We start from the raw sequence: 24,197 nt of genomic DNA, 5'->3' as shown, positions 1-24,197 counted from the left end.
TGACGAGCCTAGCATATGCAGATATGGCCTTGGAACACTGGGATCGAAAGATCGAACGTGAATCATATAGTAGATATGACAACATAGTGATGTTCACCATTGAAAACTACTCCATCTCGCGTGATGATCGGACATGGTTTAGTTGATATGGATCACGTGATCATTTAGATGACTCGAGGGATGTCTATCTAAGTGGGAGTTCTTAAGTAATATGATTAATTAAACTTAAATTTATCATGAACTTAGTCCTGATAGTATTTGCCTATCTATGTTGTAGATCAATAGCTCGCGCATAGCTTCCCCGTTTTATTTACGATATACTCCTAGAGAAAACTAAGTTGAAAGATGATAGTAGCAATGATGCGGACTTGGTCCGTGATCTGAGGATTATCCTCATTGCTGCACAAAAGAATTATGTCCTTGATGCACCGCTAGGTGATGGACCTATTGCAGGAGCAGATGCAGACGTTATGAACGTTTGGCAAAGCTCGGTATGATGGCTACTTGATAGTTTAGTGCACCATGCTTTACGGCTTAGAACCGGGACTTTAAAAATGTTTTGAAATGTCATGGAGCATATGAGATGTTCCAAGAGCTGAAATTGGTATTTCAGACTCATGCCCGAGTCGAGAGGTATGAGACCTCTGACAAGTACTTTGCCTACAATATGGAGGAGAATAGCTCAACCAGTAAGAATGTGCTCAGAATGTCTGAGTACTACAATCGCTTGAATCAAGTGGGAGTTAATCTTCCAGATAAGATAGTGATTGACAGAGTTCTCTAGTTACTATCACCAAGTTACTGGAACTTCGTGATGAACTATAATATGCAAGGGATGACGAAAACTATTCCCCGAGCTCTTCGCGATGCTGAAATCGGGGAAGGTAGAAATCAAGAAAAACATCAAGTGTTGATGGTTGACAAGACCACTAGTTTCAAGTAAAAGGGCAAGGGAAAGAAAGGGAACTTCAAGAAGAATGGAAAGCAAGTTGCCACTCCCATGAAGAAGACCAAAGCTAGACCCAAGCCTGAAACTAAGTGCTTCTACTGCAAAGGAAATGGTCACTGAAGTGGAACTGCCCTAGATACTTGGCGGATAAGAAGGATGGCAAAGTGAACAAAGGTATATTTGATATACATGTTATTGATGTGTACTTTACTAGTGTTTATAGCAACCGCTCGGTATTTGATACCGGTTCAGTTACTAAAGAGTAGTAACTCGAAACGGGAGTTGCAAAATGAACAGAAACTAGTTGAGGGCGAAGTGACGATGTGTGTTGGAAGTGATTCCAAGGTTGATAAGATCACCATCACACACTCCCTATACCTTCGGGATTGGTGTTGGACCTAAATAAATGTTATTTGGTGTTTGCGTTGAGCATGAATATGATTTGATCATGTTTATTGTGACACGGTTATTCATTTAAGTGAGAGAATAATTGTTGTTCTGTTTCATTACATGAATAAAACCTTCTATGGTCATACATCTAATGTAAATGGTTTACTGAATCTCGATCGTAATAATACACATATTCATAATAGTGATGCCAAAACATGCATAATGATAGTGCAACATATTTGTGGCACTGCCGTTTAGGTCATATTGGTGTAAAGCGCATGAAGAAACTCCATGCTGATGGGCTTTTGGAATCACTTGATTATGAATCACTTGATGCTTGCAAACCATGCCTCATGGGCAAGATGACTAAGACTCCGTTCTCCAGAACAATGGAGCGAGCAACAGACTTGTTGGAAATAATACATACTGATGTATGCGGTCCGATGAGTGTTGAGGCTCGCGGCGGGTATCGTTATTTTCTGACCTTCAGAGATGATTTGAGCAGATATGGGTATATCTACTTGATGAAACATAAGTCTGAAACATTTGAAAAGTTCAAAGAATTTTAGAGTAAAGTGGAAAATCATCGTAACAAGAAAATAAAGTTTCTACGATCTGATCGCGGAGATGAATATTTGAGTTACGAGTTTGGTCTTCATTTGAAACAATGTGGAATAGTTTCGCAAACTCACGCCACCTGGAACACCACAACATAATGGTGTGTCCAAACGTCGTAACCGTACTTTATTAGAAAAGGTGCGATCTATGATGTCTCTTACCGATTTACCATTATCGTTTTGGGGTTATGCATTAGAGACAGCTGCACTCATGTTAAATAGGGCATCATCTAAATCCGTTGAGACGACACCATATGAGCTGTGGTTTGGCAAGAAACCTAAGCTGTCGTTTCTTAAATTTCGGGGTTGCGATGCTTATGCGAAAAAGGTTCGACCTAATAAGCTCGAACCCAAATCGCAGAAGTGCATCTTCATAGGATACCCAAAAGAAAATGTTGGGTACACCTTCTATCACAGATCCGAAGGCAAGATATTTGTTGCTAAGAATGGATTCTTTTTAGAGAAGAAGTTTTTCTGGAAAGAAGTGAGTGGGAGGAAAGTAGAACTTGATGAGGTAATTGTACCTTTGCTCGAATTGGAAAGTAGCTCATTAGTGAAATCAGTTCCAGTGATGCCTACATGAATTAGTGAGGAAGTTAATGATGATGATCATGAAATTTCAGATCAAGTTACTACCGAACCTCGTAGGTCAACCAGAGTACGTTACGCACCAGAGTGATACAGTAATCCTATTCTGGAAGTCATGTTACTAGACCATGACGAACCTACGAACTATGAGGAAGCGATGATGAGCCTAGATTCCGCGAGGCCATAAAATCTGAGATGGGATCCATGTATGAGAACAAATTATGGACTTTGATTGACTTGCCCGATGATCGGTGAGCCATTGATAATAAATGGATCTTCAAAAGGAAGACGGACGCTGATAGTAGTGTTACTATCTACAAAGATCGAATTGTCGCAAAAGGTTTTCGAAAAGTTCAAGGGGTTGACTATGATGAGATTTTCTCACTCGTATCGATGCTTCGAGTCTGTCCGAATCATGTTAGCAATTGCCGCATTTTATGAAATTTCGCAAATGGATGTCAAAACTGCATTCCTTAATGGATATCTCAAAGAAGAGTTGTATATGATGCAACCAGAAGGTTTTTTCAATCCTAAAGGTGCTAACAAAGTGTGCAAAGCTCCAGCAATCCATCTATGGACTGGTGCAAGCATCTCGGAGTTGGAATATACGTTTTGATGAGTTGATCAAAGCATCTAGTTTTATACAGACTTGCGGTGAAGCCTGTATTTACAAGAAAGTGAGTGGGAGCACTACAACCTTTCTGATAAGTATATGTGAATGACATATTGTCGATCGGAAATGATGTAGAATTTTCTGGAAAGCATAAAGGAGTGTTTGAAAGGAGTTTTTTAAACAAAGACCTCGGTGAAGCGGCTTACATATTGAGCATCAAGATCTATAGAGATAGATCAAGACGCTTGATAAGTTTTTTCAATGAGTACATACCTTGACAAGTTTTTGAAGTAGTTCAAAATGGAACAGTCAAAGAAAGAGTTCTTGCATGTGTTGCAAGGTGTGAAGTTGAGTAAGACTCAAAGCCTGACCATGACAGAAGATAGAGAGAGAATGAAAGTCATTCCCTATGCCTCAGTCATAGTTCTATGAAGTATGCCATGCTGTGTACCAGACCTATTGTATACCCTGCCCTGAGTTTGGCAAGGGAGTACAATTTTGATCTAGGAGTAGATCACTGGACAGCGGTCAAAAATATCCTTAGAGGACTAAGGAAATATTTCTCGGTTATGGAGGTGATAAAGAGTTCGTCGTAAAGAGTTACGTCGATGCAAGCTTTGACACCGATATGGATGATTCTAAGTCACAATCGAGATACATATTGAAAGTGGGAGCAATTAGCTAAAGTAGCTCCGTGCAGAGCATTGTAGACATAGAAATTTGCAAAATACATACGGATCTGAATTTGGCAGACACGTTGGCTAAACTTCTCTCACAAGCAAAACATGATCACACCTTAGTACTCTTTGGGTGTTAATCACATTGCGATGTGAACTAGATTACTGACTCTAGTAACCCTTTGAGTGTTGGTCACATGGCGATGTGAACTATGGGTGTTAATCACATGGTGATGTGAACTATTGGTGTTAAATCGCATGGTGATGTGAACTAGATTGTTGACTCTAGTGCAAGTGGGAGACTGAAGGAAATATGCCCTAGAGGCAATAATAAAGTTCTTATTTATTTCCTTATTTCATGATAAATGTTTATTATTCATGCTAGAATTGTATTAACCGGAAACTTAGTACATGTGTGAATACATAGACAAGTAGAGTGTCACTAGTATGCCTCTACTTGACTAGCTCGTTGAATCAAAGATGCTTAAGTTTCCTAGCCATAGACATGAGTTGTCATTTGATTAATGGGATCACACCATTAGAGAATGATGTGATTGAGTTGACCCATTCCGTTAGCTTAGCACTTGATCATTTAGTTTGTTGCTATTGCTTTTTTCATGACTTATACATGTTCCTATGACTATGAGATTATGCAACTCCCGAATACCGGACGAACACTTAGTGTGCTATCAAACGTCACAACGTAACTGGGTGATTATAAAGATGCTCTACAGGTGTCTCTGAAGGTGTTTGTTGGGTTGGCATAGATCGAGATTAGGATTTGTCACTCCGTGTGTCGGAGAGGTATCTCTGGGCCCTCTCGGTAATGCACATCACTATAAGCCTTGCAAGCAATGTGACTAATGAGTTAGTTACGGGATGATGCATTACGGAACGAGTAAAGAGACTTGCCGGTAACGAGATTGAACTAGGTATGATGATACCGACGATCAAATCTCGGGCAAGTAACATACCGATGACAAAGGAAACAACATATGTTGTTAGGCGGTTTGACCGATAAAGATATTCGTAGAATATGTAGGAGCCAATATGAGCATCCAGGTTCCACTATTGGTTATTGACCGGAGATGTGTCTCGGTCATGTCTACATAGTTCTCGAACCCGTAGGGTCCGCACGCTTAACGTTCGATGACGATTTTTATTATGAGTTATGTGATTTGATGACCGAAGTTTGCTCGGAGTCCCGGATGAGATCGAGTAAATGATGAGGAGTCTCGAAATGCTCGAGAGGTAAAGATCGATATATTGGAAGGCTATATTCGGACATCGGAAATGTTCCGAGTGATTCGAGTATTTTTCGGAGTACCGGAGAGTTACGGGAATTCGCCGGGAGAAGTATGGGGCCTTATTGGGCCATATGGGAATAGAGGAGGCAGGCCAAAGAGAAGGAGGCACGCGCCCCCCTTTCCTACTCGCTTTCTCTTTCATTCTTTCTTCTCTCCTACTCCGGAAAGGAAAAGGGGAATCCTACTAGGACTTGGGAGTCCTGGTAGGACTCCCCACACTTGGCGCGCCCCCTCTAGGGCCGGCCTCCTCCTCCCTCCTTTATATACGTGGGCAGGGGACACCCCAAAGGCATAACAGACAATCTCTTAGCCGAGTGCGGTGCCCCCCTTCACAGTTACACACCTCGGTCATGTCGTAGTAGTGCTTAGGCGAAGCCCTGCGCCGGTAACTTCATCATCACCGTCGCCACGCCGTCGTGCTGACGGAACTCTCCCTCGGCCTCAACTGGATCAAGAGTACGAGGGACGTCATCAAGCTGAATGTGTGCTGAACACGGAGGTGCCGTACGTTCGGTGCTAGGATCGGTCGGATCGTGAAGACGTACGACTACATCAACTGCGTTAATAAAAAGCTTCCGCAGACACACTCTCCCGCTCGTTTCTATGCATCACCTAGATGGATCTTGCGTGTGCGTAGGAATTTTTTTGAAATTACTATGTTCCCCAACACCTGGCTGCAGTACCAAGGGGGGTGATCGAGCATCACCTGAATGTGTGCCCTAACTGTTGGGGAACGTAGCAATAATTCAAAATTTTCCTACGTGTCACCAAGATCAATCTAGGAGATGCTAGCAACGAGAGAGAGGGAGTGCATCTTCATACCCTTGAAGATCGCTAAGCGGAAGCGTTACAAGAACGCGGTTGATGGAGTCGTACTCGCGGCGATTTAAATCGCGGAAGATCCGATCTAGCGCCGAACGGACGGCGCCTCCGCGTTCAACACATGTACAGCCCGGGGACGTATCCTCCTCCTTGATCCAGCAAGGGGAGAGGGGAAGTTGAGGGAGAACTCCAGCAGCACGACGGCATGGTGGCAATGGAGCTCGTGGTTCTCCGGCAGAGCTTCGCTAAGCACTACGGAGGAGGAGGAGGAGGTGTATCAGGAGGGAGGGCTGCGCCAGGGAAGAGGTGCGGCTGCCCTCCCACCCCTCCACTATATACAGGGGCAAGGGGAGAGGGGAAGGCGCCCTAGGGTTTCCCCTAGGGGCGGCGGCCAAGCAGATTGGATCTCCCTAGGGAAAATCCTAGGGAGACTTGCCCCCCAAGCCAAGCAGGTGGAGGCTTGCCTCCCAAGCCAGGTGGAGGCGCCCCACCTCCCCAAGTAATGTGGGAAAGGGTGTGGGGGGCGCACCACCCTTAGTGGGCTGGTTTGCCCCTTCCCCTTTGGCCCATGAGGCCCTCCAACACTTGCCGGGGCTCCCGAAACACCTTTCGGTCATGCTGGCCATAGCCTGGTACCCCCGGAACACTTCCGGACTCCAATACCCTTCGTCCAATATATCGATCTTCACCGCCGGACCATTCCAGAACTCCTCGGGATGTCCGGGATCTCATCCGGGACTCCAAACAACCTTCGGTAACCACATACTATTTCCTATAACAACTCTAGCGTCACTGAACCTTAAGTGTGTAGACCCTACGGGTTCGGGAACCATGCAGACATGATCGAGACACCTCTCCGGTCAATAACCAATAGCGGGATCTGGATACCCATATTGGCTCCCACATGTTCCACGATGATCTCATCGGATGAACCACGATGTCGGGGATTCAATCAATCCCGTATACAATTCCCTTTGTCTATCGGTATGTTACTTGCCCGAGATTCGATCGTCGGTATCCCTATACCTTGTTTAATCTCGTTACCGGCAAGTCTCTTTACTCGTTCCGTAACTCACATCATCCCGTGATCAACTCCTTGGTCACACTGTGCACATTATGATGATGTCCTACCGAGTGGGCCCAGAGATACCTCTCCGTTTACACGGAGTGACAAATCCCAGTCTCGATTCGTGCCAACCCAACAGACACTTTCGGAGATACCTGTAGTGCACCTTTATAGCCACCCAGTTACGTTGTGACGTTTGGTACACCCAAAGCATTCCTACGGTATCCGGGAGTTGCACAATCTCATGGTCTAAGGAAACGATACTGGACATTAGAAAAGCTCTTAGCAAACGAACTACACGATCTTGTGCTATGCTTAGGATTGGGTCTTGTCCATCACATCATTCTCCTAATGATGTGATCCCGTTATCAATGACATCCAATGTCCATGGTCAGGAAACCATAACCATCTATTGATCAACGAGCTAGTCAACTAGAGGCTTACTAGGGACATGTTGTGGTCTATGTATTCACACATGTATTACGGTTTCCAGTTAATACAATTATAGCATGAACAATAGACAATTATCATGAACAAGGAAATATAATAATAACCATTTTATTATTGCCTCTAGGGCATATTTCCAACAGTCTCCCACTTGCACTAGAGTCAATAATCTAGTTCACATCACTATGTGATTGTAATGAATCCAACACCCATGGGGTTTGTCCATATCTCGCTTGCGAGAGAGGTTATTAGTCAACGGGTCTGAACCTTTCAGATCCGTGTGTGCTTTACAAATCTCTATGTCATCTTGTAGATGAAGCTACCACGCGCTACTTGGAGCTATTCCAAATAACTGCTCTACTATACGAATCCGGTTTACTACTCAGAGTCATCTGGATTAGTGTCAAAGTTTGCATCGACGTAACCCTTTACGACGAACTCTTTTTCCACCTCCATAATCAAGAAAATTCCTTAGTCCACTAGTTACTAAGGATAAGTTCGACCGCTGTCATGTGATCCATTCCTGGATCGCACTTGTACCCCTTGACTAATTCATGGCAAGGCACACTTCAGGTGCGGTACACAACATAGCATACTGTAGAGCCTACGTCTAAAGCATAGGGGACGACCTTCATCCTTTCTCTCTCTTGTGCCATGGTCAGGCCTTGAGTCTTACTCAATACTCACACCTTGTAACACAGCCAAGAACTCCTTCTTTGCTGATCTATTTTGAACTCCTTCAAAAACTTGTCACGGTATGTATTCATTTGAAAGTACTATTAAGCATTTTTGATCTATCCTTATAGATCTTGATGCTCAATGTTCAAGTAGCTTAATCCAGGTTTTCCATTGAAAAACACTTTTCAAATAACCTTGTATGCTTTCCAGAAATTCTACATCATTTCTGATCAACAATATGTTAACAACATATACTTATCAAAAATTCTATAGTGCTCCCACTCACTTCTTTGGAAATACAAGTTTCTCATAAACTTTGTATAAACCCAAAATCTTTGATCATCTCATCAAAGCGTACATTCCAACTCCGAGATGCTTACTCGAGTCCTTAGAAGGATAGCTGGAGCTTTGCATACTTGTTAGCATCTTTCAGGATTGACAAAACCTTCTGGTTGTATCACATACAGCCTTTCCTCAAGAAAACCGTCGAGGAAACAATGTTTTGACATCCTAACTGCATGATTTCATAAATAATGCAGTAACTGCTAATATAAATTCAACAGACTCTTAGCATCGCTACGAGTGAGAAAGTCTCAGCGTAGTCAACTCCTTGAACTTGTCGGAAAATATCTTAACGACAAGTCGAGCTTTCTTAATGGTGATACTTACCATCATTGTCTGTCTTCCCTTTTAAAATCCATCTGCACCCAACAGCCTTACGACCATCAAGTAGTTCTTCCAAAGTATATACTTTGTTTTTATACATGGATCCTCTCTCGGATTTTTATGGCCTCGAGCCATTTGCCGGAATCTGGGCCCACCATCGCTTCTGCATAGCTCGTAGGTTCATTGTTGTCTAACAACATGACTTCCAAGACAGGATTACGTACCACTCTGAAGTAGTACACATCCTTGTCGTCCTACGAGGTTTGGTAGTGACTTGATCCGAAGTTTCATGATCACTATCATAAGCTTCCACTTCAATTGGTGTAGGTGCCACAGGAACAACTTCTTGTGCCCTGCTACACACTAGTTGAAGTGACGGTTCAATAACCTCATCAAGTCTCCACCATCCTCCCACTTGATTCTTTCGAGAGAAACTTTTCCTCGAGAAAGGACCCGATTCTAGAAACAAACCCTTTTGCTTCCGGATCAGAGACAGGAGGTATACCCAACTGTTTAGGGTGTCATATGAAGATGCATTTATCCGTTTTGGGTTCGAGCTTATCAGCCTGAAACTTTTTCACATAAGCGTCACAGCCCCAAACTTTTAACAAACGACAGCTTAGGTTTCTCTAAACCATAGTTCGTACGGTGTCGTCTCAACGGAATTGCGTGGTGCCCTATTTAAAGTGAATGCGGTTGTCTCTAATGCCTAACCCATAAATGATAGTGGTAATTTGATAAGAGACATCATGGTATGCACCATATCCAATAGGGTGCAGTTATGATGTTCGGACACACCATCGCACTATGGTGTTCCAGGCGGTATTAGTTGTGAAACAATTTCCACAATGTCTTAATTGTGTGCCAAACTCTTAACTCAGATATTCATCTCTATGATCATATCATAGACATCTTATCCTCTTGTCACGACGATCTTCTACTTCACTCTGAAATTACTTGAACCTTTCAATAATTCAGACTTGTGTATCATCAAGTAAATATTCTCAGCATCTACTCAAATCATCTGTGAAGTAAGAACATAACGATATCCACTGCGTGCCTCAGCACTCATTGGACTGCACACATCAAATGTATTACTTCCAACAAGTTGCTCTCTTGTTCCATCTCACTGAAAACGAGGCCTTTTAGTCATCTTGCCCATGTGGTATTATTTGCATGTCTCAAGTGATTCAAAATCAAGTGAGTCCAAACGATCCATCTGCATGGAGTTTCTTCATGCATATATACCAATATGACTCAAATAGCAGTGCCACAAGTATGTGGTACTATCATTACTATCTTATATCTTTTGGCGTGAACATGTGTATCACTACGATCGAGATTCAATAAACCATTCATTTTAGGTGCAAGACCATTGAAGGTGTTATTCAAAAGAGTAACCATTATTCTCCTTAAATGAATAACCGTATTGCGATAAACATAATCCAATCATGTATATGCTCAACGCAAAAACCAAATAACAATTATTTAGTTTTAACACCAATCTCGATGGTAGAAGGAGCATGCGATGCTTGATCACATCAACCTTGGAAACACTTCCAACACATATCGTCATCTCATCTTTAGCTAGTCTCCGTTTATTCCGCAGCTTTTATTTCGAGTTACCAACACTTAGCAACCGAACCGGTATCGAATACCCTGGTGCTACTAGGAGTACTAGTAAAGTACACATTAATATAATATATATCCAATATACTTCTGTCGACCTTACCAGCCTTCTCATCTACCAAGTATCTAGGGTAGTTCTGCTTCAGTGACCGTTCCCCTCATTACATAAGCACTTAGTCTCGGGTTTGGGTTCTACCTTGGGTTTCTTCACTAGAGCAGCAACTGATTTGCCGTTTCATGAAGTATCCTTTCTTGCCCTTGCCCTTCTTGAAACTAGTGGTTTTACTAACCATCAACAATTGATGCTCCTACTTGATTTCTACTTTCGCGGTGTCAAACATCGCGAATAGCTCAAGGATCATCATATCTATCCCTGATATGTTATAGTTCATCACGAAGCTCTAGTAGCTTGTTGGCAGTGATTTTGGAGAACCATCACTATCTCATCTGGAAGACAACTCCCACTCGTTTCAAGCGATTGTAGTACTCAGACAATCTGAGCACATTCTCAACGATTGAGCTTTTCTCCCTTAGTTTGTAGGCTTAAGAAACTTGTCGGAGGTCTCACACCTCTTGACGTGGGCACGAGCCTAAAATCCCAATTTCAGCTCTTGGAACATCTCATATGTTCCGTGACGTTTCAAAATGTCTTCGGTGCCTCAATTCTAAACCGTTTAACATTACGCATTGAACTATCACGTAGTCATCAAAACGTGTATGTCAGATGTTCGCAATATCCACAAACGACGCTCGAGGTTCAGCACACCGAGCGGTGCATTAAGGACATAAGCCTTCTGTGCAGCAATGAGGACAATCCTCAGTTTACGGACCCAGTCCGCATAATTGCTACTATCAACTTTCAACTAAATTTTCTCTAGGAACATATCTTAGTAGAACTAAAGCGTAAGCTATGACATAATTTGCAAAGACCTTTTGACTATGTTCATGATAATTAAGTTCATCTAATCAAATTATTTAATGAACTCCCACTCAGATAGAGATCCCTCTAGTCATCTAAGTGATACATGATCCGGGTCAACTAGGCCGTGTCCGATCATCACGTGAGACGGACTAGTCATCATCGGTGAACATCTCCATGTTGATCGTATCTACTATACGACTCATGTTCGACCTTTCGGTCTCTTGTGTTCCGAGGCCATGTCTGTACATGCTAGGCTCGTCAAGTCAACCTAAGTGTTTCGCATGTGTAAATCTGGCTTACACCCGTTGTATGCGAACGTTAGAATCTATCACACCCGGTCATCACGTGGTGCTTCGAAACAACGAACCTTCGCAACGGTGCACAGTTAGGGGGAACACGTCTCTTGAAATTTTAGTGAGGGATCATCTTATTTATGCTACCGTCGTTCTAAGCAAATAAGATGTAAACATGACAAACATCACATGCAAATCATAAAGTGACATGATATGGCCAATATCATCTTGCGCCTTTTGATCTCCATCTTCGAGGCGCGACATGATCACCTTCGTCACCGGCATGACACCATGATCTCCATCATCATGATCTCCATCATCGTGTCTTCATGAAGTTGTCTCGCCAACTATTACTTCTGCTACTATGGCTAACGGTTAGCAATAAAGTAAAGTAATTACATGGCGTTTTTCATTGACACGCAGGTCATACAATAAATTAAGACAACTCCTATGGCTCCTGCCGGTTGTCATACTCAACGACATGCAAGTCGTGATTCCTATTACAAGAACATGATCAATCTCATACATCACATATATAATTCATCACATCCTTTTGGCCATATCACATCACATAGCATACCCTGCAAAAACAAGTTAGACGTCCTCTAATTGTTGTTGCATGTTTTACGTGGCTGCTATGGGTTTCTAGCAAGAATGTTTCTTACCTACGCAAAAGCCACAACGGTGATATGCCAATTGCTATTTACCCTTCATAAGGACCCTCTTCATCGAATCCGATCCGACTAAAGTGGGAGAGACAGACACCCGCTAGCCACCTTATGCATCAAGTGCATGTCAGTCGGTGGAACCTGTCTCACGTAAGTGTACGTGTAAGGTCGGTCCGGGCCGCTTCATCCCACAATGCCGCCGAATCAAGATAAGACTAGTAACGGCAAGCAAATTGAACAAATCATCGCCCACAACTACTTTGTGTTCTACTCGTGCATAGAATCTACGCATAGACCTAGCTCATGATGCCACTGTTGGGGAATGTAGCAATAATTCAAAATTTTCCTACGTGTCACCAACATAAATCTAGGAGATGCTAGCAACGAGAGAGAGGGAGTGCATCTTCATACCCTTGAAGATCGCTAAGCGGAAGCGTTACAAGAACGCGGTTGATGGAGTCGTACTCGCGGCGATTCAAATCGCGGAAGATCCGATCTAGCGCCGAACGGACGGCGCCTCCGCGTTCAACACACGCACAGCCCGGGGACGTCTCCTCCTTCTTGATCCAGCAAGGGTAGAGGAGAAGTTGAGGGAGAACTCCAGCAGCACAACGGCATGGTGGCAATGGAGCTCGTGGTTCTCAGGCAGAGCTTCGCTAAGCACTACGGAGGAGGAGGAGGAGGTGTATGAGGAGGGAGGGCTGCGCCAGGGAAGAGGTGCGGCTGCCCTCCCACCCCTCCACTATATATAGGGGCAAGGGGAGAGGGGAAGGCGCCCTAGGGTTTCCCCTAGGGGCGGCGGCCAAGCAGATTGGATCTCCCTAGGGAAAATCCTAGGGAGACTTGCCCCCCAAGCCAAGCAGGTGGAGGCTTGCCTCCCAAGCCAGGTGGAGGCGCCCCACCTCCCCAAGTAACGTGGGAAAGGGTGTGGGGGGCGCACCACCCCTTAGTGGGCTGGTTTGCCCCTTCCCCTTTGGCCCATGAGGCCCTCCAACACTTGCCGGGGCTCCCGAAACACCTTTCAGTCATGCTGGCCATAGCCTGGTACCCCCCGGAACACTTCCGGACTCCAATACCCTTCGTCCAATATATCGATCTTCACCGCCGGACCATTCCGGAACTCCCCGTGATGTCTGGGATCTCATCCGGGACTCCGAACAACCTTCGGTAACCACATACTATTTCCCATAACAACTCTAGCGTCACCGAACCTTAAGTGTGTAGACCCTACGGGTTCGGGAACCATGCAGACATGATCGAGACTCCTCTCCGGTCAATAACCAATAGCGGGATCTGGATACCCATATTGGCTCCCACATATTCCACGATGATCTCATCGGATGAACCACGATGTCGGGGATTCAATCAATCCCGTATACAATTCCCTTTGTCTATCGGTATGTTACTTGCCCGAGATTCGATCATCGGTATCCCAATACCTCGTTCAATGTCGTTACTGGCAAGTCACTTTACTCGTTCTGTAATGCATGATCCCGTGACTAACTACTTAGTCACATTGAGCTCATTATGATGATGCATTACCGAGTGGGCCCAGAGATACCTCTCCGTCATACGGAGTGACAAATCCCAGTCTCGATTCGTGCCAACCCAACAGACACTTTCAAAGATACCTGTAGTGCACCTTTATAGCCACCCAGTTACGTTGTGACGTTTGGTACACCCAAAGCATTCCTACGGTATCCGGGAGTTGCACAATCTCATGGTCTAAGGAAACGATACTGGACATTAGAAAAGCTCTTAGCAAACGAACTACACGATCTTGTGCTATGCTTAGGATTGGGTCTTGTCCATCACATCATTCTCCTAATGATGTGATCCCGTTATCAATGACATCCAATGTCCATGGTCAGGAAACCATGACCATCTATTGATCAACGAGCTAGTCAATTAGAGGCTTACTAGGGACATGTTGTGGTCTATGTATTCACACATGTATTACGGTTTCCAGTTAATACAATTATAGCATGAACAATAGACAATTATCATGAACAAGGAAATATAATAATAACCATTTTATTATTGCCTCTAGGGCATATTTCCAACACTAACGTGCGCCCAGTGAAGCAGAAGGCGCGGCGGCAGTCCACAAAGAAGCAATCCTTCATCGTCCAGGAGACCCGCAAACTACAAGAAGCTGGTGTCATTCACAAGGTGTGTTTCCTAGACGCCTTCTTGGGCTACCACCAGATCAAGATGGCGATACAGGACGTCGAGAAGATGGCCTTCTTGACCCCATGTGGGGTGTACTGCTACACCTGCATGCCGTTCGGGCTGCGTAACACTGGGGCGACCTTCCTGCGGCTGATGCACATCGCTCTAGGCCGGCAGCTCGGGAGGAATGCCGAGGCCTTCGTCAACGACATCGTGGTGAATTCTCGGGAGGCAAGGACCCTCATCCAGGATTTGGAGGAGACATTTGCCAGCCTGCACAAGGTGGACCTGCGGCTCAACCCGGAGAAATGCGTGTTCGGAGTCCCCTCCGGTAAGTTGCTGGGTTTCCTCGTGTCACACAGGAGAATCGAGATGAACCCAGAGAAGGTCAAGGCAATAGAAGATATGAGCCCGCCAAAGACTCTCAAGGAAATGCAAAAGCCGGCGGGCTGCGTGACTTCACTGGGGCGCTTCATCTCCATGTTGGGGGAGCGCGCCCGCCCGTTCTTCAAGCTGATGAAAAAGAAGGGCCCGTTTGAGTGGACTCCGGAGGCTGACGCGGTGTTTCAAGACCTCAAGAGATACCTCACCAGCCCACCAGTGATGGTGGCGCTGCGCCCTCTCGAGCCCCTGGTGGTTTACCTGGCCGCCACGCCTCACTCGGCCAGCGCTGCGCTGGTGGCCGTCCGGGAGGGGCGCCAGGCCAGGGGCCTACCGCACGATGCAGCGTGTTCGGCCGAGATGATGCAGCACCAAGACGGTGCCCCTGAAGCCACAACGGCGCCAGCAGATGACCAGGCTCCACAAGACGGCGCTCCTAAGGCCGCAGTTGCCTCAACGGGCGACCGGGCCCCTAAGGCCCCCCAGGCTCAGGAGGTCTCAGATTCCACCAACGCTTCCGCCCTCGTCGAGCACCCAGTGTACTTTGTTAGCACGGTATGCCTGACGCGCGGGCACGCTACCCCATGCCATAGAAGCTGCTGCTCGCGCTCCTCGTCGCGTCGCGCAAGCTGCGCCACTACTTCCAAGGCCACCCCATTAAGGTTGTCTCAGCTTACCCGCTAGAGAGGGTGCTACGGAGCCCCAATGCTGCAGGAAGGGTCGCCGAATGGAACATCAAACTACAAGCATTTCAGTTGGAGTTCAGCACCACCAGGGTCATCAAGGGCGCCGCGCTCGCCGACTTCGTGGTAGAATGGACAGACGCTCCAGGGCCTGCAGCAGGCGAGGACCGGTCCCTCTCGCCAGGGAGCGAAGCACCAGACGTCTGGGTCATGTACTTTGACGGAGCCTTCGCATGTCAGGGCGCGGGGGTTTGAGCCATGCTCATCTTGCCCACCCAAGACAAGCTCTACTATGCCATGCAGCTATGTTTCCAACACGGCGAGAAGGTCTCCAACAACATCGCGGAGTACGAAGGCCTGATTGCCGGCCTCAAGGCCGCGGCCGCTTTGGGCATGAAGCGGCTCACCATCAAGGGCGACTCCTAGCTCCTGGTGAACTTCTCCAACAAGGTGTACGAGCCGAAGGACGAACACATGGAGGCATACCTGGCGGAGGTATGTGATGTCTACTACGAAACTTTATTCTTGTAGACTCTTGCAGGGCCTCCAAGCGCAGAATTTTGTAGGACAGTAGCAATTTTCCCTCAAGTGGATGACCTAAGGTTTATCAATCCGTGGGAGGTGTAGGATGAAGATGGTCTCTCTCAAGCAACCCTGCAACCAAATACAAGAAATCTCTTGTGTCCCCAACACACCCAATACAATGGCAAATTGTATAGGTGCACTAGTTCGGCGAAGAGATGGTGATAAAAGTGTAATATTGATGGTAGAAATATATTTTTATAATCTGAATAAATAAAAGCAGCAAGGTAGAAAATAGTAAACGGGCACAAAAACGGTATTGCAATGCATAAAAAGGAGGCCTAGGGTCTATACTTTCGCTAGTGCAATCTCTCAACAATGCTAACATAGTTGGATCATATGATTATCCCTCAAAGTGCAACGAAGAATCACTCCCAAGTTCCTATTAGCGAAGAACAAAAGATAGGAATTGTTTGTAGGGTACGAAACCACCTCAAAGCTATTCTTTCCGTTCGATCTATTCAAGAGTTTGTACTAAAATAACGCAAAGCTATTTTTTCAGTTCGATCTATCCTAGAGTTCGTACTATAATAACACCAAAGCATATTCATATTCATAATACTCAATCCACACAAAGAACTACAAAGAGACCCCAAAGTTTCTATCAGAGAAAAGATAATAAAAACATGCATCAACCCCTATGCATAGATTACCCCAATATCACTGCGGGAATCCGCAAGTTGAGTGCCATAACATATATCAAGTGAATCAATAAGATACCCCATTGTCACCTCAAGTATTCATACCGCAAGACATACATCATGTGTTCTCAAATCTGAACATTCAATCCAACATGACAAAACTTTAAAGGGTAAAGATTCAATTCATCACAACAAGAGTATAGAGGGGAGAAACATCATATGATCCGGCTATATTAACAAAGCCCATGATAGAGATCACGAGAGAGAGAGATTTATCACATAGCTACTGGTACAAACCCTCAGCCCCGAGGGTGGATTACTCCCTCCTCATCATGGTGGCCGACGGGATGATGAAGATGGCCACCGGAGATGATTCCCCCTCCGGCAGGGTGCCGGAACGGGTCTAGATTGGTTTTCGGTGGCTACGGAGCCCTGCGGCGGCTGAACTTCTGATCTTGGTCTACCCCAAAGGATTTCGGATTGGGAATTTATAGTGCAAAGAGGGGGTGCGGGAGGCCACCGAGGTGGGCACAACCCACCTGGGCGCGCCCTGGTGGGTTGTGCCCCCCTCGGGGCACCCCCCAGGTGCTTCTTTGGCCCAATGGATGTCTTCTGGCGCATAAAAAATCTCCATGGAGTTTCGCAGTGTTTGGACTCCGTTTGATATTGATTTCCTACGATGTAAAAAAACAAAAAACAGCTACTGGCACTGGGCACTGGGTCAATAGGTTTGTCCCAAAAAATGATATAAAGTTGCTATAAAATGATTGAAAAACATCCGAGAATGATAATAAAATAGCATGAATACTTCATAAATTATAGATATGTTGGAGACGTATTAGCATCCCCAAGCTTAAATCCTACTCGTCCTCCAGTAGGTATATGATAAAAGAAATAATTTATGAAGTGTGAATGCTAGCAAAGTGCATAAGTTTGATCAATGATAATTTCAATCACTTCGCATCATAACAGCAATTATTTCTCATAAAACTTCTCATGTCATAATGGCAACCAATTCACATGTTAAGGTTCAAACAATGAATTCTCTTGAAACCCAACAACCTATGTTCTTAGTGACCAAGCAATTGCAATTCAACTTATTCAACAGAGTTTAAGTAAGAGCTCCACGTACTCAACCATCATATAGTCTTCTATGATTGCTAACACTCACCGCATACACACGAGCAAAATGTTTCAACCAGACACATAGAAAGATAGGGGCTTATAGTTTCGCCTCCCAACGTATTCAGCTCAAGGGTGATGTCAACAATAATAACTCATGCTACCCATATTCAACTGGACATATGTGCCTAGATCTTTCCTCACCACATGATGCTTGCCAAAAGAGAAAAATAAAAAGGAATAGGGAGAAAAACTTTGACTCTTTGCATAAAAGTAAATACTGAAAAGTAAAAGATTGGCCCTTCGCAGAGGGAAGGAGAGGTTGCCATGAGCTTATTTGTTTGTATGCTCAACCCCTTAGTGCAAAAGAACATCACGTTATATTGCCCCTTGTGATGGCAACCTTTATTATGCAGTCTGTCGCTTTTATTCTTTACCATCACAAGTTCTTACAACACTAAATTTTCTCTTACACTAAATGATCTCACACTTTTAGAAGCAATTTTTATTGCCTTATTGCACCGATGACAACTTACTTGAAGGATCTTGCTCAATCCTTAGGTAGGTATGGTGGACTCTTGAAAATAAGATTTGGGTTTAAGGGTTTTTGGATGCACAAGTAGTATCTCTAATTGGTGCGGAATTTTTGGCTAGCAAAGATGGGGGGCAAGCACCACATGTCGAAGGATCTATGAAAATATAACTTCTATGTGAATATGAACAAACATAAACCATTACGTTGTCTTCCTTGTCCAACGTCAACAATTTTGGCATATAATATTTTGATGGGGGCTAACAATCACAAAAAGATTTCCATGATAGTGTATTTGCATGTGAAAGTTCTCTTCCTTATACTATTTATTCGTGAATTGCTTGTATGACCAATATTGTGATTGTCAAGCCTCAAAAGATTTCACTTTCTAAACCCAATGTGAAGCTACCACTAGGCATGATATGATTTCAACTTCATGACATTCAATTTATTCAACAATTTACTCATAGGATATAAGTGAAGCACAAGAGTAAATGACAAGCTACTCCGAAAAGATGTAAGTTAAGATCATGAGCATAATATTTATTTCTCTTAAATTAATTTAAATGAAGTAAGAGAGAATTTCTTCAAAAATATTAAAGCACACCATGCTCAAAAAGATATAAGGGAAGTGCTAGAGCAATTCCATAGAAAATAGCTTCGTTGACGAGATGTGAGCGTCGCTTACCTAGCCTCCCTGGCAACTATTTCAGGACTCTATTTTATTTAAAAACTTTTAGATCTAAGTATTTTATTAAAACAGCAAGCAAAACAAAATAAAATGACATTCCAAGGATAGCAACTCATGTGGGGAAGCAAAAACTTAGGCTCAACCGATACTAACCGATAATTGTTGATGAAGAAAGGTGGGATGCCGACCGGGGCATCCCCAAGCTTAGATGCTTGAGACTTATTTAAATATTATCTTGGTTGCCTTGGGCATCCCTAAGCTTGAGCTTTTGTATCTCCTTAATTCTTCTCATATCACGGTTTTCCTAAATCTCAAAAGCTTCATCCACACAAAACTCAACAAGAACTCGTGACATAAGTTAGTATAAACCAATGCAAAAACCTTATCATTCTCTACTGTAGCAACTCAATAAAATTATTATTCAACATTGCATACTAAATGCCTCTGAATATTTAATACTCCTATCCTCAAATAGAATCATTAAACAAGCAAACATATGCAAACATAACAGCAATCTGCCAAAACAGTACAGTCTGTAAAGAATGCAAGAGTATCAATACTTATTCAACTCCAAACATTATTAAATTCTACCACACTATAGAAAATTTATCAGAGCTTACTGTGCAAAAAGTTTCAACATTTTATCATATTCTGACTTTTCTAGGGAATTTTTGCAACAGCGGTAAACTTTCTGTTTTCAAACAGCAACATGTAGACTTGTAAAATAAGCATAGTAAAGGCTATCAATGCCACTTTTATTGAAATAAAAGATGCAAAACATTATTCTAAATAAAACAAGCAAATCCTAACAAAATAAATTGACGCTCCAAGCAAAACACATATCATGTGACGAATGAAAACATAGCTCCAAGTGAGGTTACCGATAATGTTGGAGACGAAAGAGGGGATGCCTTCCGGGGCATCCCCAAGCTTAGTTGCTTGGATCTTCCTTGAATATTACCTTGGGGTGCGTTGGTCATCCCCAAGCTTAGGTTCTTGTCACTCCTTATTCTCCTCATATCGATATCTCATCCAAAACTTGAAAACTTCAGTCACACAAAACTTAACGGAACTTTGTGAGATAGGTTAGTATGATAAAGAGCAAACCATTCCACTTTTGGTACTGTCAAAGACAAGATTCATAATTGTTCTCACAAAATTACTACTGTTGCATATCATTTCTACAATTTATATTGAGCAATAAGCCATAGAAACTAGAAAACAAGCAAACTATGCATTGAAAACAGAATCTGTCAAAAACAGAACAGGTTGTAATGATCTGGAGAACTACCATACTTCTGCTACTCCAAAAATTATGAAAAAATTAGCTCCACGTCAGAAATTTGTATATTAAACTTCTTCAAAAAGAATAAACTCAAAAGCACTCTTCTGTTAACAATGATAATTATTTTCATGAGCGCAAAAGTTTCTGTTTTTCAGCAAGATCAAATCAACTATCACCCAACATGATCCCAAAGGCTTTACTTGGCACTTTATTGCAACAAAAACAATAAACATGATTACTACAGTAGCCTAATCGTGTGAACACACAAAAACAGTAAGTAAAAGTGTTGGGTTGTCTCCCAACAAGCGCTTTTCTTTAATGCCTTTTAGCTAGGCATGATGATTTCAATGATGCTCGCGTAAAAGATAAGAATTGAAACACAAAGAGAGCATCATGAAGCATATGACTAGCACATTTAAGTATAGCCAACTTCCAATGTATAGGGATTTTGTGATCAAACAATTTATTGTAACAAGAATCAACTAGCATAGGAAGGCAAAACAAGCAAAACTTCAAGATTTTCAACACATAGAGAGGAAACTTGATAGTATTGCAATTCCTACAAGCATAAGTTCCTTCCTCATAATAATTTTCAGTAGCATCATGAAGAAATTCAACAATATAACCGTCACATAAATCATTCTTTTCATGATGCATAAGCATAGAAAGTTTGTTACTCTCCACGTAAGCAAATTTCTTCTCATCAATAGTAGTGGGAGCAAACTCAACAAAATAACTATCATGAGAGTGAAAATTAAAATCATGATGACAAGTTTCATGGTTATCATTATTCTTTGTAGCATACATGTCATCGCCATAATCATCATAGATAGCAACTTTGTTATCATAGTCAATTGAAGCCTCATCCAAAATGGTGGATTCATCACTAAATAAAGTCATGACCTCTCCAAATCCACTTTCATCATTATAATCATCATAAATAGGAGGCATACAATCATTATAACAAATTTGCACACCAAATCTTGGGGGACTAAAAATTATCATCTTCATCAAATATAGCATCCCCAAGATCATGGCTTTGCATATCATTAGCATCATGGATATTCAAAGAATTCATACAAGCAATATTGCAATCATGCTCATCATTCAAATATTTTTGCCAAACATTTTATTGACTTCTTCTTCTAACAATTGAGCACAATTTTCCGAACCATCATTTTCAAGAAAGATATTATAAAGATGATCAATAATATGATGCAACCTCAATTCCATTTTTATGTAGTTTTCTTTTTATAAACCAAACTAGTGATAAACAAGAAACTAAAAGATCCAATTGCAAGATCTAAAGATATACCTTCATGCACTCACCTCCCCGGCAACGGCGCCAGAAAAGAGCTTGATGTCTACTACGCAATTTTATTCTTGTAGACTCTTGTTGGGTCTCCAAGCGCAGAGTTTTGTAGGCAGTAGCAATTTTCCCTCAAGTGGATGACCTAAGGTTTATCAATCCGTGGGAGGTGTAGGATGAAGATGGTCTCTCTCAAGCAACCCTGCAACCAATTACAAGAAATCTCTTGTGTCTCCAACACACCCAATACAATGGCAAATTGTATAGGTGCACTAGTTCGACGAAGAGATGGTGATAAAAGTGTAATATTGATGGTAGAAATATATTTTTATAATCTGAATAAATAAAAACAGCAAGGTAGCAAATAGTAAACGGGCACAAAAACGGTATTGCAATGCTTAAAAAGGAGGCCCAGGGTCCGTACTTTCGCTAGTGCAATCTCTCAACAATGCTAACATAGTTGGATCATATGATTATCCCTCAAAGTGCAACGAAGAATCACTCCCGAGTTCCTATTAGCGGAGAACAAAAGATAGGAATTGTTTGTAGGGTACGAAACCACCTCAAAGCTATTCTTTCTGTTTGATCTATTCAAGAGTTCGTACTAAAATAACGCAAAGCTATTTTTTCCGTTCGATCTATCCTAGAGTTCGTACTATAATAACACCAAAGCATATTCATATTCACAATACTTAGTCCACACAAAGAACTACAAAGAGACCCCGAAGTTTCTATCCGAGAAAAGATAATAAAAACGTGCATCAACCCCTATGCGTAGATTACGCCAATATCATCGCGGGAATCCGCAAGTTGAGTGCCATAGCATATATCAAGTGAATCAATAAGATACCCCGTTGTCACCTCAAGTATTCATACCACAAGACATACATCATGAGTTCTCAAATCTGAACATTCAATCCAACATGACAAAACTTTAAAGGGTAAAGATTCAATTCATCACTACAAGAGTATAGAGGGGAGAAACATCATATGATCCGACTATATTGACAAAGCCCATGATAGAGATCATGAGAGAGAGAGAGAGATTTATCGCATAGCTACTGGTACAAACCCTCAGCCCCGAGGGTGGACTACTCCCTCCTCATCGTGGTGGCCGCCGGGATGATGGAGATGGCCACCGGAGATGATTCCCCCCTCCGGCAGGGTGTAGGAACGGGTCTAGATTGGTTTTCGGTGGCTACGGAACCCTGAAGGCGGCATTACTTCTGATCTAGATCTACCTCGAAGGGTTTCGGAATATTTGGGAATTTATAGTGCAAAGAGGGGGTGCGGGAGGCCACCGAGGTGGGCACAACCCACCTAGGCGCGCCCTGGTGGGTTGTGCCCCCCTCGAGGCACCCCCCAGGTGCTTCTTTGGCCCAATGGATGTCTTCTGGCCCATAAAAAATCTCCATGGAGTTTTGCGGTGTTTGGACTCCGTTTTATATTGATTTCCTGCAATGTAAAAAACAAGCAAAAAACAGCAACTGGCACTGGGCACTGGGTCAATAGGTTAGTCCTAAAAAAAGATATAAAGTTTCTATAAAATGATTGTAAAACTTCCAAGAATGATAATAAAACAGCATGAACACTTCATAAATTATAGATACGTTGGAGACGTATCAGTACGCAAGATGGAGAAACAATTCTTGGGCCTGGAGCTGCAGCACGTGCCTCGCGGCACGAACAAGGAAGCCGATGACATCGCCAAGAGGGCATCCAAGCGCCAGCCACAGGAGCCCGGCGTCTTCGAGGAGCAGCTCTTCAAGCCTTCAGCAGCACCTCCTGCTGCGGAGCCAACACTGCCTCAGGAGGAGCTTCCCCCGCCACCAACCTCGGGAGCCCCCGCTTGCGGCCCGACCTCGGGAGCACGCCTGCTCCTCACACTCAAACCTCAGGAGGAGTGCTGGATCGAGGAGTTCAAGGTGTACCTGCTACAGGGAACCCTGCAGGAGAAGGAGGAAGACGCGGAGCGCGTGGCTCGGCAGGCCACGACCTACTGCATTCAGGACGGTGAGCTATACCAAAAATGACCCAACGATGTTTCCTTGCGATGCATCTCCAGGGAGCAGGGGTGCGAGCTGTTAACCGACATACACGGCGGAGACTGTGGACATTACTCATCATCGCGCACCTTGGTGGGCAAGGCGTTCCGCAGCGGATTCTACTGGCCCACGGCACTCAATGACGTAAACGAGCTGGTGAGATCCTGCGAAGTCTGCCAGTTGCATGCCAAGCAAATCCACCAGCCTGCTCAGGGCCTCCAGACTATCCCGCTCTCGTGGCCGTTCGCGGTCTGGGGGCTGGACATCTTGGGTCCGTTACCTCAACCGCCCGGGGGCTACCGCTACCTCTACGTCACCATCGACAAGTTCACCAAGTGGGCCGAGGTGGAGCCAGTCTGTACCATTCCGGCCGGCTCGGTGGTCAAGTTCATCAAGGGCCTCGTGAGCTGCTTTGGAGTCCC

This window comes from Aegilops tauschii, chromosome 5, assembly GCF_002575655.3.
Source record: "Aegilops tauschii subsp. strangulata cultivar AL8/78 chromosome 5, Aet v6.0, whole genome shotgun sequence".
Lineage (NCBI taxonomy): Eukaryota > Viridiplantae > Streptophyta > Magnoliopsida > Poales > Poaceae > Aegilops > Aegilops tauschii.
The sequence above is the reverse complement of the archived record's forward strand: the minus strand, read 5'-3'. Positions refer to the sequence as shown.